The sequence below is a fragment of the Megascapheus bottae genome, chromosome 7, assembly GCF_031878675.1.
Source record: "Megascapheus bottae isolate mThoBot1 chromosome 7, mThoBot2.hap1, whole genome shotgun sequence".
Taxonomy (NCBI): Eukaryota; Metazoa; Chordata; class Mammalia; order Rodentia; family Geomyidae; genus Megascapheus; species Megascapheus bottae.
The window spans coordinates 43,688,688-43,703,983 of record NC_143515.1 but is presented as its reverse complement, the minus strand read 5'-3'; positions in this window follow the sequence as shown (position 1 = coordinate 43,703,983).

Below are 15,296 nucleotides of genomic sequence, written 5' to 3'. Positions count from 1 at the left end.
GAATTTAAAGGACACTGTTTATTAATAATTTGTAGAGATACTGATAATAGACATCAAGTACCTGCTACCCTCATCTGAATGTTCTTGTTGTATCATGCTCATTATAAGTCACTACATCCTTAGAGTTGCTACATTAGGTAGATGTACCCACCTGTGTCTGTTTGTGTCTACGTATCTACATATTATGATTTCCAAGCACAAATGCAGACACTGAAGTACCGATGCAGTTTGAGTACTGTTCCTTGTTTCAAACCTTTAAAGCAGTATGTGGCTGTCCAAGATTCACACCCAGATGCTACCAAGTTTGATTCAAAAATGTTAAAAACTTAGAGCTGTAGATGTAGCTACATGGTGCTTAGCATGGCCAAGGCCCTAGCCTCAATTCCATATGTGACACCTGATGGAAATAACAGTAAAATAACTAAATAAAACGAACATTTAAGATAGTTAACTTCTCTGTTTTGTTCAGAGGAAAACTAAACTTTCCATACAATATCCAGCATTTCTCAGGATGTTTTGCAAATATTTTAAGGAAATGCAGATGAAACCATATGACTTTGGGAGTGGTTTAATTTGTATCATCAACAATATTACCCTTTCATGTTAAAAACCAATGAGGTATCTTGCATTATCCCTGTTGTTCAAGATAACATTGTTTTTCTAACAATTCCAGGGAGTAAACATAAGATTGTCACCTTAAAAAAATTTTGAGTCTGGTGTATTGTATATGATACTTTGAATTATTACTTTTAATTACAGCTTTGTCTCTCTCTCTGATACTGTTCTCTGTTACATTTATGAATATGAGAAGGTATATACCACTAGTTCTGTCTCTGGAAAGCACTAAGAGAATCAACTGGGCCTAAAATATGCATTGTCATATATGTTACAAAGATGATATTTATAATTAGATGTTTGCAAAGGAATGAAGGAAATGTAGAAAGATTTGAGGTCCCATCAACCCTCTGAGGACCATTGATTTTGAGTCAAATGCTTTTCGTTCATTGCTCAAAATGGGAGAGTCCTGTTTCCACATAGACAAAAACTGAATTGGATATTTTCGAATCTTGAAAGTTTGAGGAATATCAGCTTTCATGTCCTACATGTTATGTATTAATTAAGACAGCTTGTTTCTGATTCTGTCACAGTTAAGGAAAACGAATGGAATCAGCCCTTCTACCCTTCTAGAGATTTTGAATGAGCTGTATTACCTGTTCTTCATGTAAATGAACAACAACTGCCCAGAAACGAGGAATCAGGGCGAGTTACCATAAATACCATCAAGCTTTTGAGGACTTCAGAAGAATTCTTTCTTACCCTGCTCTGGCTCCAGCCAAGTCTTTACTATTGATTCAATACATCAGATCATGGAGCTCAGAAGTCATACCATCCTATCAAAATAACTATCTAGAACTAGTAAAATCATTGATCACAACACTGTCCAAATGGGATAAGACTTTCAGGATTCCATGGAAATGCTTTACAAAATAATTAGCTGGGAGATTATGATACCTTTATTTCTCCATGTGTCTCATCAATTATTATGTGAATAGAAGGAATATCAGACTCTTATTTTGATGTCAGTTCCTAAAGACCTTAGGCAAGTAGCTTCTGTAGCTCAGAACTGACTTAAAGAAGAAAAGTTCTTTTGTCTCACTTGTAATGTTAGTGCCTGATTCTGTTGTTTTCATAGAATATGATGAGATGAGTTGCTCTAACTTCTGAAGACTCTGTTGGTTTTCATTGTAAACCAAACAGGGTTATATACAATTTCCTTCTTATAGAAGAATGAAGCTATCTTCTTCTCTGTATTACTTTAGTTTTACTTGCCCTTTCCTTCTTCAAGTATTTACAGTGACACAATTTACTCTCTTGTCCTTGTGAATTTCTGGTTTCTAGTTTACATGTAGATTGTGATTCAATAGGTCTGGGTGGGGTCTGGGCTCCTGGCTTTTTAACAAGCTCCCTAGTGAGGCAGAAGCTGCTGGTTTATGAACCTCAGTGTTAGTAACAAATATCTAAATGATGCACGGAGGGTGGGGTGGGGGAGGAGATGATACTAGTACATTGTCTTCGAGCAGTAACACAGACCTTTGCTTCCCTCCCAGGGCTATGAATCCAGCGTGGCTTCCATGGAACATGGTCACAGGCCTCTTTCCCCAGCAATACCCTGCAGAATTTGGACTTCAAGAAGACGGAGTGCATCCACACAAAGCACAAATCTCGTCTCCAGGAAGGAAACCACAGAGCTTATCGGGAAAGATCTGTGCCTCTATGTTAGGCATTTCCCAGCTCTGCTGAAATATGAAATAAATGAGGTGGAGTTTAATTTTAGGGTCTACAAATTTGTAATGTGTTCATCATTCCTCTTGCCATTTTACATGGCAGGCTGAAGTTGTCAGACATGTTTTGTGAGGAGAGCTGCAGTTGAGTTCTGGTTTAATGAAGCACTCACAGCGTCTTATGTCCTTCCTCTAATTTCCACTCTCAGCTAGGAGAAAGAGATACTATTTAGAATAGAGGTATTCAGTGCTGGAAGTGAATCATCATCTCTTCTGTCAGAGCCTCTTGGCCCTTGCAGGACCTCAGACAGGTTTCCCAGCAGAGGGCGCACTGCCCAAGGGTCATTCCCCCACTCCCCCTTCCCGGGTACAGTTCCCTTTCCTTTCCCCAGAGGGATTCCACAGCCCACCAAGCTAGTTAGGACTACAGAAAGGCTCAGACTACAGCTTTTAGGGTCCAGGTGATGAGGGCTATTTTAAAGGAGAGAAAATCAAATCAAATCATTTCAGGTCTGAATCAGTGACTTTTAGCTACCATTAATGGGCAGCTTTTCATAATTCCCCAACTATTAGATGACTACCTCTCCTTCCTTGAAGAACTGAACTTTGCATAGTCCAGCATTTGTACCTTTCTTTCACTTTAAGGAGTGCTAAATAAGAGTTATGTAAAGAATTTGAATAATTATCACAGGACAGTTAATTAAGCAGTGAGAAGTTTTTGGAAATGTTACTCTCTATGCCTTTACAGACAAGTGCTTCAACAGACTCCAAGAAAAGAGGTCATATTTATACACACATATGTGTGTCTATAGTGAGATGTATAATGATATATATATATATATAGTGATGTGCAGGGTAGTAATTTTTCACAGTAATAAATAACCTTCCTAACAAGCAGAAATAGTGAAACAAAAATTTCCCCTTGCCTCCTTCCCACCTGCTTTTTGTGGTCCACTTTTCCTGCATTCTCTCCCTGCACTCCACTCATTACAGACTTCTTTGCACAGGAAATGAAATCACTGTAACCTTGGAAGAGCTTCAGTATGTTGATTTCAGGTCTTCTAACATTTTGTACCTCTGTAAATCATGGAGGCATGACCCAGCCTGGTCATTTGTTATAAATTCTTTTCTTTCTTTCTTTAAAAAAAAAAACAGCTGCTGTTTTTCCTCATTTTTGATAGATCCCACCACAAACTTCAGCTAGAGTAAGTGCAGACGACCATAACACTTCTCTCACATAGAGGGTGTTTTTATTAAGTCCAGCAGTTAAAAATGTACAAAGTTCCTTGTAATAATCCATTCATTCTGTTCTCGCCTGATTCTTGGAGTAAGCCTGCACAATTATTCAAATCCCAGCTTTTAGCTACAGCATATACCTCGCCATGGGGCTATGCCTCTGTAATCTTGCTTTGGTCTTGCATGTCAAATGGAATTAACTCCCATAAGAAATGTGTGCGAAGACAACCCAAAGTGTCTAATCCTGCTGCTGTCTTAAATTTTTGAAACTCTGAGCTGTCATCTTTTTCTATTGCTTTGTTGAAGTTCTCACTTATGCTTCAGTCCATCCAAAGCTGAAGTTTAGCAAAATTTGCATTTATATATATATATATATATTCTCTTATGCTCTCCCTCGGCCTTTTCATATACTCTCTTTATGGAAGGTTCTCTTTTTAGACTCCATCAAATTCTAGACCATTTTATACACAGTGGAATTTCAACAAGAGGTGAATTCACTTTTTATTTTCCCTGAGAGTCTGAAACTTCGTACACAGACAACACTAGTTGAAGATTCACAAGCCAAATACTAACAAAAACATGTATGTGTGTGTTAGAGGCAGAGAGAAAGAAAGACGGAGAGAGAGTGAGCAGCTGTGTGTATATATGTGCATGTGCGTACACGTATGAATATGTAGGAGAGATGTAGGAGAGAAAGGAAAGAAGAAATAATGATATCATTATCATTATTACTATACCTAACCACTCAACCTAGCTAATCACAAAAACTAATTCTGTCTCAATTGAATCTCAAACTGCATCATCTCCCTCATGAATAAAATGCTGGTGAAATGAGCTTGGCTAGTCTACTTGTATGTTATATTAAGAGCAGATTAGCTTGTTGAGCAATTTTATACTTTCTTTGCTTCCTAATAAGTTACTGCTTGAAATCTTGAATGTGAGGATGGTCTTCATGCTTCAGCATCATATTTTGAGTTCCATTTTATTACCTGAAAATTCCTAGACATAAGGGATCCTCAGAATGCAGTGCAAAGCAAAACCTTCCTTATGTATCTTAGGATTCCTGTACGGGAGTGAGGACTGCTAATTTATCTCCTTCTAAAGGATGCGTGCCTCCATTTGAAAACTGTATCATTCCATCTACAAATGAGGGCTTCCTGGAACTTAAGCGAGTTTCCCCCACAGCTTGTGTGTTCAGTCTGATCATTACATATGGTACATATTTTTAAATCACCAGTAATTCTGTGGGTTTGTTTTTCTGAGGCGTCTTGACTAAGTGAGGTGTGGAAGGCTAAAACTGTAACTTGGTGTGGTAGATATTTAATAAGTGGTAAATCGCAGCATTCTCCTATTGAAAGTTAATTAAGGCCACTAGCTGACCGGGCTTCGGCAGAAAACATGCTCATGGCTTAGCCATGGAAACAGTCACAACAATGCCAGACTAAAAATAATAGCTAGAAGAGACATTTCCACTCATCATTCCTGAGTACTTTATTGCTTCATTTTGTTGTTGTTTTGTTTAAAGGAAGGGATCGCTACTTTTTTTTAGGAAATATCTAAGATCATCTCTTTTGGGGGCTTAAATATTTTAGTTGTATGTGGACAATATATATCAAGATGAAGATAAGTGTGAGGGATGGCTCTGTGACCAAACTGCATTTCAAATATTATCTGCAAAAATGCCTCTTATAAGTAATCATCATAACAACATCATACTTACTCTGTCTGGTTAATAGTGATCTCTAATGTGGTAAAAACTAGTTTTAGGAGCAAGAGAAGTTAACCTTGTAGCACTAAAACAATTAGCTTGTTTTTTTCCAAAATTGTGTTTGGGTTTGTAGAAGAGCCTCCCTTCAGTGACAGACAATGTGACATGAATTTAATTTCTATGTGTTCTTTGTTTTTCTACCATGCAAATACAAGAACAAGATAATAGTTTTAGTTTACAATTTATCTATTTAACATAGAATTGAGAAAGTACTTCAAATGTAATGTCCTTTGAGCTTTTGTCTTATCAAATATCATGTATTTTTCTAGGACTCAGCCATAGTTATTGCATCTAGGAAAAGTGAAATGATAGCAAAGTGCTATCAGATTTAGTGATATTGGGGCTGGGAGTTTGGCCTAGTTGTAGAGTTCTTGCCTAGCATGCACAAAGACCCGGGTTTGATTCCTCGGTACTACAGACATAGAAAAAAGCCAGAAGTGGTGCTGAGGCTCAAGTGGTAGAGCTCGAGCCTTGAGAAAGTCCAAGGACAGTGCTCAGGCCCTGAGCCCAAACCTAAGACTGGCAAAGAAAAGAAAAAAATTAGCAATATTCCAAGTAGATATCAAGGAGGCTAAAATGATTTTGGGGCATTGCTGGCCTGGCTAATTGCAAGTGGCATTTCTTTCTTTCTTCTTCTTCTTCTTCTTTTTTTTCTTGTCATGGGGCTTGAACTCTGGGCCTAGATGTTGTTTCTAAAGTAGTGCTCAAGGCACTAGCACTCTGCTACTCTGAGCCATAAGCTTCACTTCTTTTTGAGTAGTTAATTGGAGATAAAGAGTCTCATGGAGACGTTCCTACCTATCCAGTCTGGCTTTGAACTGCGATCCTCAGATCTCAGCCTCCTGTATAGCCAGAATTACAGGAGTGAGCCAATCTGTTCCTGGCTGCTGGGTTTTTTGTTTTTGTTTTGTGGGTTTTTTTTAAATGAAACAATGAAAAGATTGTTGGGAAGCTCTATTAGCAGTGGACTCACCATAATCCCAATCTATTATCCTTTTTAACTACTGATTGAGATCAGCGCATCCTATGACTACGTGTTACTAGAATTCCTTCATCTTCTACTCTTTCAGTCATTCATGTGCCAATAGGATTTTACATACCTCTTTGTAAGAACTTTGAATTCTAAAACACTTTACCCTTTCTAAAACTTGCTGGGGAAAAATGGCACAATAGGAGGACAGTACCTCCCAAACCCTTTGTCTTGCATGTGGTCTGTGCCATCATTTAACCAAATTGAGACAGCATCAGTCCAACAGTCAAAGACATCCAAGTGTAGATATAGAATTTTTTTTTCTGGCTATCAAATAACATGCAGCAGAATAATTTAGAACTAAGTAACCTAGACCTGTTAATCTTCTACCTCCTCACCCTGACTTTTTTTGTAGTCTAAGTCTAAGAAACAAAGACTGATCTCAATCACTATTGGTTGAGTTTTTTAAGCGCTGTTTTTCTATTTTTTGATATATAATGTTTCTGTTGGTTGGTCAGTCCTCCTTCCTATTCCCCCTTCAATTTTTATTCTAATATAATTTGAAATGCTCAGCATCTGACTGGTATGAGGACTCAGGAGATTTTCAGTAAGAGCAAATCTCCTGAAATGGGTGTTTTGGACACCACAGAATAAGCCTTTATTTATTATCTCGAGAATAACATACAGGGAGTGAGCAAGATGGTGCAGCAGCCTGCCTTTCAAGCTGCAGCTAACTTGGTAAAACACCCCTGTCCCCAGAGTGTGAACAGACCGCCCCTTGGCTCAATGTCCTCTTGCTGTCCCTGCTACTGGCTCTCTAGGCCAACAAAAACAGGCATAACAAAGCATGCAGAGAAAGTGTCAACACAAAGCTCTTCTGTGGGAGCCCAGTCTTTGAAACTGGACTGTATTTGAAGACCAGGCAAAGGCTCTGATAGGATTTACTAGCTATCGCCTGGAGTCTACACTGTGATTTCTTTCCATCAGGTGGGACATATGGCTTAATAGACACACACACATTCCGTTTCTTCCATGTTTGTTCATCCTCAATTTTCCCATGATACAAAGATGACTGGAAACTAGTTAACATTAGACTTTTTTTTTTTTTTGCCAATCAGTGAGTTTGAACTCAAGGCCTGAGCACTGTCCTTGCGTTTTCTCAAGGCTAGCACTCTACCATTTGAGCCACAGCACCACTTCTGGATTTTTCTGTGTATGTGGTACTGAGGAATCGAACCCAGGGCTTCATGCCTGTTAGGCAAGCCCTTTACCACTAGGCCATGTTCCAGGACTTAGACTATTTTTTTAAAGGACATGTCTTTCCCAGGGCTTGAACTGAGGATCTGGGTGTGTTTCCTGAGCTTTCTAGCTCAAGGCTAGCTCTCCACTACGTGTGCTCCATTTCCAGCTTTTTAGTGGTTGATTAGAGGTAAGAGTTTCATGGAATTTCCTACCCAGGCTGCCTTTGAACCAAGATCCTGAGATCTCAGTCTCCTGAGTAGCCAGGATTACAGGTGTCAGCCACCAGACACTAGACTTCGTACACATCTGAGTTTTCAATTCTTGCCTTACAAGTTAGAAAAAATCACCGTCTCTGATCCTTAGTTTCTTCATTGATGAACTGAAGATAATCACAGATCTCTTCTTGCTGGTAGTAATAAAATTCAGAGATATTTTATCACTGGAAAATAGCAAAATGTCCCATCAGATATAAAGTTTGTTGTATAGAGCTCATGAAACCCCACAAGTGAAGATGAATCAGAAATGGGGGAGCACTATGGAAATTGAAGGTACTGTTACCAGTAGTATTATTCCCATCTTGAAGACATCAAATCATTGTTTTTAATCCATGGTAGAGAAAGGTGTTAAGTCATATCAGAATTCAAGTGTGAATTCACCACACCCAAGGACTCTTCTGCTGCCCCTTGGAGAGGAGACAGCTCAGGTCTATCCTTCATCTCACAGACATGCTGCAGAACATGCCATAAAAGACAGTCTGTGCCATGGCCCATGCCACAGATATTATGAAAAAGCAACTATCTTGGGTATCTAATGTTCATGTTTTGTGGGTTTTCCAGATGGGCTGAAGGTCAAAATCTTCTACTAGCCTGTGCTAGTAGATGGGTGTTGGTTATTCTCACCTATCAGATAACCAGTGTCCAGATATGTGATTTTTCCAGGTTGAAAAGACTTTTGATCAATTCCATCACATGTCTCCTTCAGAACTATGGCCCACCAAATGTGTCTGTCTTTTCTGTTCAACTGGGGGCTCAAGGTGGCATGCTGTGATTGTAAATAAGCATGGAGGATTGTGACTCCTCATCTAGTCTTCTTTTCTTTTTTTTTTTAAGTAGCAGTCCACCCTGGACACTAGCTCATACCAGTAATCCTGGGAATTCAGAAGGCTGAGATCTGGACAGTCAAAGTTGAAAGCTAACACTGGCAGAGAAGTCCTTAAGAAGCTGGGCAGAGTGGCTCATGACTGTAATCCTAGCTACTCAGGAAACTGAGATCTGAGGATCATCATTCAAGGCCATCTCAGGCACTAAAGTCTATGAGACCCTTATCTCCACCAGAAAAGTGGAAACGGTGCTGTGGCTCAAGGGGTAGGGCAGTAAGCCTTGAGCTGAAGAGTTCAGGGACAGTGCCCAAGCCCAGAGTTCAAGATCCACGATTGACCCACCCCTCACCAAAAAAAAGTCCATAAGATTCCATCTTCCATTAACCAGTAAGACATCAGACCGAGGTAAGCCTCAACTAGCAGAGCATTAACAGTGCCATCACATTAGGCCACGTAAGACCTTACGTTCAAGACCTTGTACCAACACAGAACTAAATCAATTAGACTGACACTCCTTCAAGCCAATACAGAACTATCACCATGCCATGCATGCTGTGTATGTCGTGACACCCACCCTTAAAAAAATGGAAGAGGTGTTGACAGTATCCAAGTGGATAGAATATACTGGGACATGTTTCTGTCAGCCAGTGGAATAGCTGAAATACGGAGCCTCTATGTAGTGTAAGAGAAGGAATAGCAGTATTGTGAACTGAATTTTTTGGTATCTGGGGAATCTTACTGAGCTGCTTTTGAAACTCTAATACAAGCTTCCGTGTCTGTAACAGCAATGGGATGGGGAGGAAATGAAAATGCAAGAAAGAAGAGCTACACTACCTCTGTAAACCTCTACATTCTCATCTGTCCAATGGGCTAGAGCTTCCTAGGCCCAGAGTTATGGGCATCTGCAGAATCAAGGAATTTCAGCCTCATCCCAGAATCAGGATTTCAGAGGAGGGAGACAACGGAAGGGAATGATTTTTTTTTTTAACTTAGAGGAAGTACATAATTCTTTGGAGAGAACATCTATTTTTTTCCCCTTCTGCCTCCTCCTGGCCTCTGAGACCTCTCTGTAGAAATTGGCTGCTAGGACCTGGTATCTGTAGAGAAATAGTTTTTGTCAAAGGGCTCTGGGTTGGTAGTATGAGGCATTTATTAGTGATCTAAGGCAACATAAGTTGCCTCTGGTGTTTATTGACTGTTTCTAGCTGGAGGCACAGGAATACACAGGCACTAAAGGGTGACTTACTGTTGTTTGCTGCTCTCTGGACCAGCAGGGACTTGGCAAGCTCTTGGAGGACAGAGTGTCATGCATCAATCAACAGTGACCCCTCTGGCTGAATATGTACAGGCATAAAGAGGCTCCTAAATTAGCCCCTGTTCTCCTTAGCAGGGAGGATGGAAGATGAAAAGCTGTCCCTGGAGGAGGAGGAAGTGTGTGTGGTGGAGGATTGTGTTGTATTCTCAAATCCAGGCCAACCCCCTCCTGCCCCATACAAATGTGAAGTATCTTCATTTTCAAAGAGTCTATTAAACTATATATATTTAATAAGTTGATATTATGGAAAGTGAGATAAGGGAATGGAAGAGGTGTGGACAGAAAAGGATGGCAGATAAAAATAAAACACGGAACTACTTGTTTGATGAATGAATTAAAGTGTAGTAGGGGTGGTGTAGGGCTTGCTCCAACCCTTTTCCAGTGTGCATTAATGAGATAGATATATGGACCTCTGAACATTGGTGTGAGATGTGGTATTATGCCAGCTGATCAATTTTTAAATTTGTTCAGAAAAATTTAATCTGTTTATTAATAATTTCATTGAATATTAATTTATCTCAGTATGCTAAAGAGCTAGCTAACCCCATGAAAGCTAGGAAGCATGTCTTAATATGCTTTTCTAGCTTATGGAAGGGCACCTAGAGATAATGCATTTGTGTTTGAGAAGTATTAGCAGATACCAGGGGATTCATTTATTTCCTCTTCTTGGATTTCTTTTTTGGACAAAAAAAGGAAGGAAAGAGGACTCTACTGGTTAGGCACACATTTATGCTTCATATTCTTTAGCTTTTCAAAGACAGTAATTTTAATGCCTTTTCAAACTTACCAGTACTCAGAAAGGCTGGTAAGGAAATGGTGTACCCATACACTCAATATTGTTCTTTCAAATTAATCTCAAAGAAATTTTCTTTGCTATTTTTGTATAAGATATAAAACCAAGAAATTAACTTCTATATGTAAGTCAAAATACAAAACACAAATATACACAGTGAGGAGAAACTATAGAGGACCAACACTGGTGGTCATTTACAGTTTAGTAGAATGCTTGTATTTCCAGCTTCTCCTGATTCCAATGGAGGTTTTACAACAATTACCTTCTGCTGAGATTATTACAATGGAGGATGAATAATATCTATTGGAAACTTATATAAAGTATAAAAGCAGGGTCTTCAGCATTGTGAAGATTGAAGTAAAGATTGGCCACCAAGGTGGTGGGAGACTTCCCAGCATTTCTCCAGTGCCTAAACCAGAACCCTATTGTCGGAAGACTGTGTGACTAGACTTACAAATTTATGCAAAATATATATTCTGTCAGGAATCTTTTGTGTCCAGTGGGAATAAAACAGTAACATTTTTGATGTATGAGAGTTCTAGTTGCTATACGAACCTTTATCGTCCCTCCCTTAATCTTCCAACCAATTTATAAGGTAGATTTTTATTATACTTTTTAAAAAAATGAATGATGGAAACTAAGTTTCAGAGTCATTAATTAACTTGTCCTTAATCCTTTGACTGAGGAGGAATCTAATCCAGGCCTTTAAACCACCATTCTGTTAACACCTCTGATAAGGTTTCCTCTCTTCCATACCTCCCCTATTTCCCTAAGTCCATACAACCATGTATGTGATGATAAATGACACTTTGGGCTAGATAATATTCTTTTCAATGTGTTTATTTTTTGCTTTTTGTTTTTTTGTTTGTTTTTATTTCATATTTTATTTTTATTAAAGAATTAATTAACATTGAGTTTTACATCATATTTCAAATATCATGTTTAACAAATAAGTATTCAAATCTGGCAAATATCATGTAACCCTTTTACTAATTACAATAAAAAATGCAAAAAAAAAAACCCCAAACAAATAAGTATTCAAGAAGGGAATCTCTTTATATAGTCACTGGCACATAGATCTTTAGAACATAATTAAAATTAAGCTGAGGATTTGTATGTCATAGATACATATTATTATATGTAATAAAACATTATGTCTATAGAGTATAGCCCATTGTAGATTTTTTTATGTCTAAGTAGTTTTGTTTATATCTCCAAGACCTTGTCTCTTAACCTTGGGTACCCAAATATGAAGTCATCTCTGTTGTATTGTTTGGATGTAATATTCACATATTAAGGACACCACGCGACTTGGTATTGACTTACCCGAGTGTTTATTTTTGCTAACACTTTGATTTGGGGGAAATGTGATGTAACAATATGGGACAAGTAAAAGAAAATAGCTACTATGAAATATGCTGATGATTTAAATATTAAGAAAATAGAAGAGGACACCGTAGCATCTTTTGTAACTTTCCTGGATTTGTCTTTGGTTGCTGTCTGAAAACTCAAAAAATTATTTATTTTATACATCATCATATATAGTTTATGTATGTAAATTTGTGGTTTATGTTTCAGTTAATAAAATATGATAGAATATTACTGTGTCTCTTGAAACAAATTGATTGGAAGGATTACATGATTTCCTACTAAAATTGTCTTTGTCAAAGCTGAATTATATATATATATATATATATGTATACATGTAAGAAACAAGTTCTTTTCAGGAAATATTAGAATAAGATACACTACTAGAAAATTATGTCTATATAGTTTTCTAGGACAGTAGGAGGAGCAATTAGAGTGGAATAATGAAGAGAGAAGGGAAAATAAATGTTAGTAAAAGATTAATCTGCAATGTTATGGATACAGTTCAGTTATAATGCATATGAAGGATTAAAAACTATACACATAAAATCACTTTTGCCAGGTACCGTGGCTCACACCTGTAATCCTAACTACTCAGAAAGGAGGCTGAGATCTGAGGATCAAATTCAGAGCCAAGCTGGGCCCTAAAGTCCATGAGACTCTTATCTCCAATTAACCACCAAAAAACTGAAAGTGGGGCTGTGGTTCAAGGGGTAAGGGCAGTAGCCTTGAATTGAAGAGCTCAGAGACAGTGCCCAGGTCCAGAGTTCAAGCCCCACAACAACAAAAACAGCAACAACAACAAAAAAAACATTTTAACGTACCCATTTATTTGGCACATTAATTTTTCCAAGCCTTTTTTTTGTGAAAGGAAACTATCTCTTCAAAAATGTTCTTAATGGAGTCTGAAGATTTTTTAATTGAGGACATGAACTCTTGATCCCTCGGCCTCAAGGCACCTTGTCTTGTCTAATACATTATCTTACAAGAAGCTTTAGTTTTTTTTTCTCTAATATGCTTTAAACTCTGATGATCCTTTGTCTCCTCACGTCTATGTTGTGTCAGCCTGAATTCTACCTTGTCTCCCCTTTATTAGACAATTTTCTCCTGTTTTTATACATCTAGATTGTCTTCACTTGCTTTTTCATCTCTTTACTGTCTCCAAGTGCCTTAAAAAAAAACAAACTGACACTTCCTTTCAACAAGTAGGTAAGTGTCCTGAATCAAATTTTTCTTTTCTCTCCTTTCCAGAATACTGTTGTATTGGGACTCCTTTCCTTGAGTCTAGATAGGATATTTACAGCAAGGCTACAAGAAGAGTCTTTGATGGGGTTCTACAAAGTTTTCTTTCTCTTTTTCCATATTTGCTCAGCTATGGAATGTTCTGGAAAGGCTACAGTGGCATTTATTGTATTGTATGGGACCAGCATTCCTAGATGCATAAACAAAAAAATATGGTAAGTATAATTTTACTCATCTCTTTAGCTCCTTTAGCTCCTACTTCTTCAAATTCCACTTTTGTTGATCCTTCAGTTCTACTTACCTCTCATACTTCTATGTTGTTATGTATTTTTCAATTGTAGCCTTTACAATCCCATTATATAATGTGGTTATTTGTCTTTCTTTTCTAGAACTTACTTGATGCCAAAACTTTGTTATCTTCAAACAGATTACCAGGATTTAGCACAGCATATGGGACATAATAAGGGCTGGGTGGCACTTAAGTATTTGATGGAATTTCTGACATAAACTAAGGTAGAATATTTATGTTATGAGCAAGACTGAATTGGGAAAGTCAAGACATGCACAATGGGTTGACTCAGAATAAAAAGGCTAATATAAAGTTGTTCTAAAAATATAATACAGTTTCTATCTTTTCACTCATGAAAAGAGATAAGAGTTGTGCAAACTGGGCCCTGGTGGCTCTTGTCTGTAATCCTAGCTACTCAGGAGGCTGAGATCTAAGGATCACTGTTCAAAGCCTTGCCGGGCACTAAAGTCCATGAGACTCATCTCCAATTTACCACCAGAAAACTGCAAGTGGCTCAAAGTAGTAGAGCATTAACCTTGGGCTGAATAGCTCAGTGACAGCACCCAGACCCAGAGTTCAAGCCCCATGACCGACAAAAAAGAAAAAAAAGAATTAGGTATGTTATTTGCTAACCTCATTTTTCTCCTTTATTGAGATTAGGTAATTACATGCATAATCATTTTTATATTCACACTGATAAGGATCATCATTCTGATTTACAAAGCTTATGAATAATATAAAATACATAGAACTCAAGTTTTATATAGGAAAAAGTTTAACCCTTCAAGCATTATTGATAAAATTATTTCTTCTGGATTAGGTGATATGTATATTTTCTTACTGTTACTTATATCAGCTGTTCCTCCTTCCCTCCCTCCCTCCCTCCCTCCCTCCCATTTTCTCCCTCCCTTCACTGCCCCTGAGTTGTTCAGTTCATCTTCCACTTATTCTGTGCCCTCCTCCCATCTTCCTGTAGATGTGCACTTGTTTTCACCATGTATGAGGTAGAGGACACAGAGTCCTCCAAAAAATGCTAGGACAAGTTAAGGAGCGGTCCTTTGTTGCCCCATGCTTGGTGTTCCCTTCATTCTATATATTATTTTATGTACATACCAAGGGATTGCTTGGACATTACAATCCAGTGCCTTTCTCCCGAGACCATCCTACTGTGGTCTCACTATATGTGGGTGTCTTGAGTCCTGTTTACTTTGTCATGTCTTGTTACATTTTAAATTTAACATGCTCATATTAGGGAGACCATGTGCCATTTGTCTTTCTGCTCTTGGCTTACTCAACATAATTTGTTATAGCATTATCCACTTCCCTGCAAATGACATTATTTTGTTATTTCTGAGGGCTGTGTAGACTTCCATTGTATATAGGTACCACATTTTTTTTTTGATCTGTTCATCTGTAATGGGGCACCAGGGTTGTTTCCATATTTGACTATTGTGAATAGTACAGTGATAAACAAGAATATGCAAGTATTTTTGTTGTATCCTGGGTTCATGTTTCTCCAGGTAGATACCTAGCAGTGATATGGCTGGGTTTTAGTGATGGTCTAGGTTTAGTTCTTTGAGGAATCTCTAGACTGCTTTCCAGAGTGGTTGTACTAGTTTACTTTCCCACCAGCAGTGCAGTAAGGTTCCTCTTTCTCCACATCTGTGTCAGCATTTGCTGTTGTCTGAATTC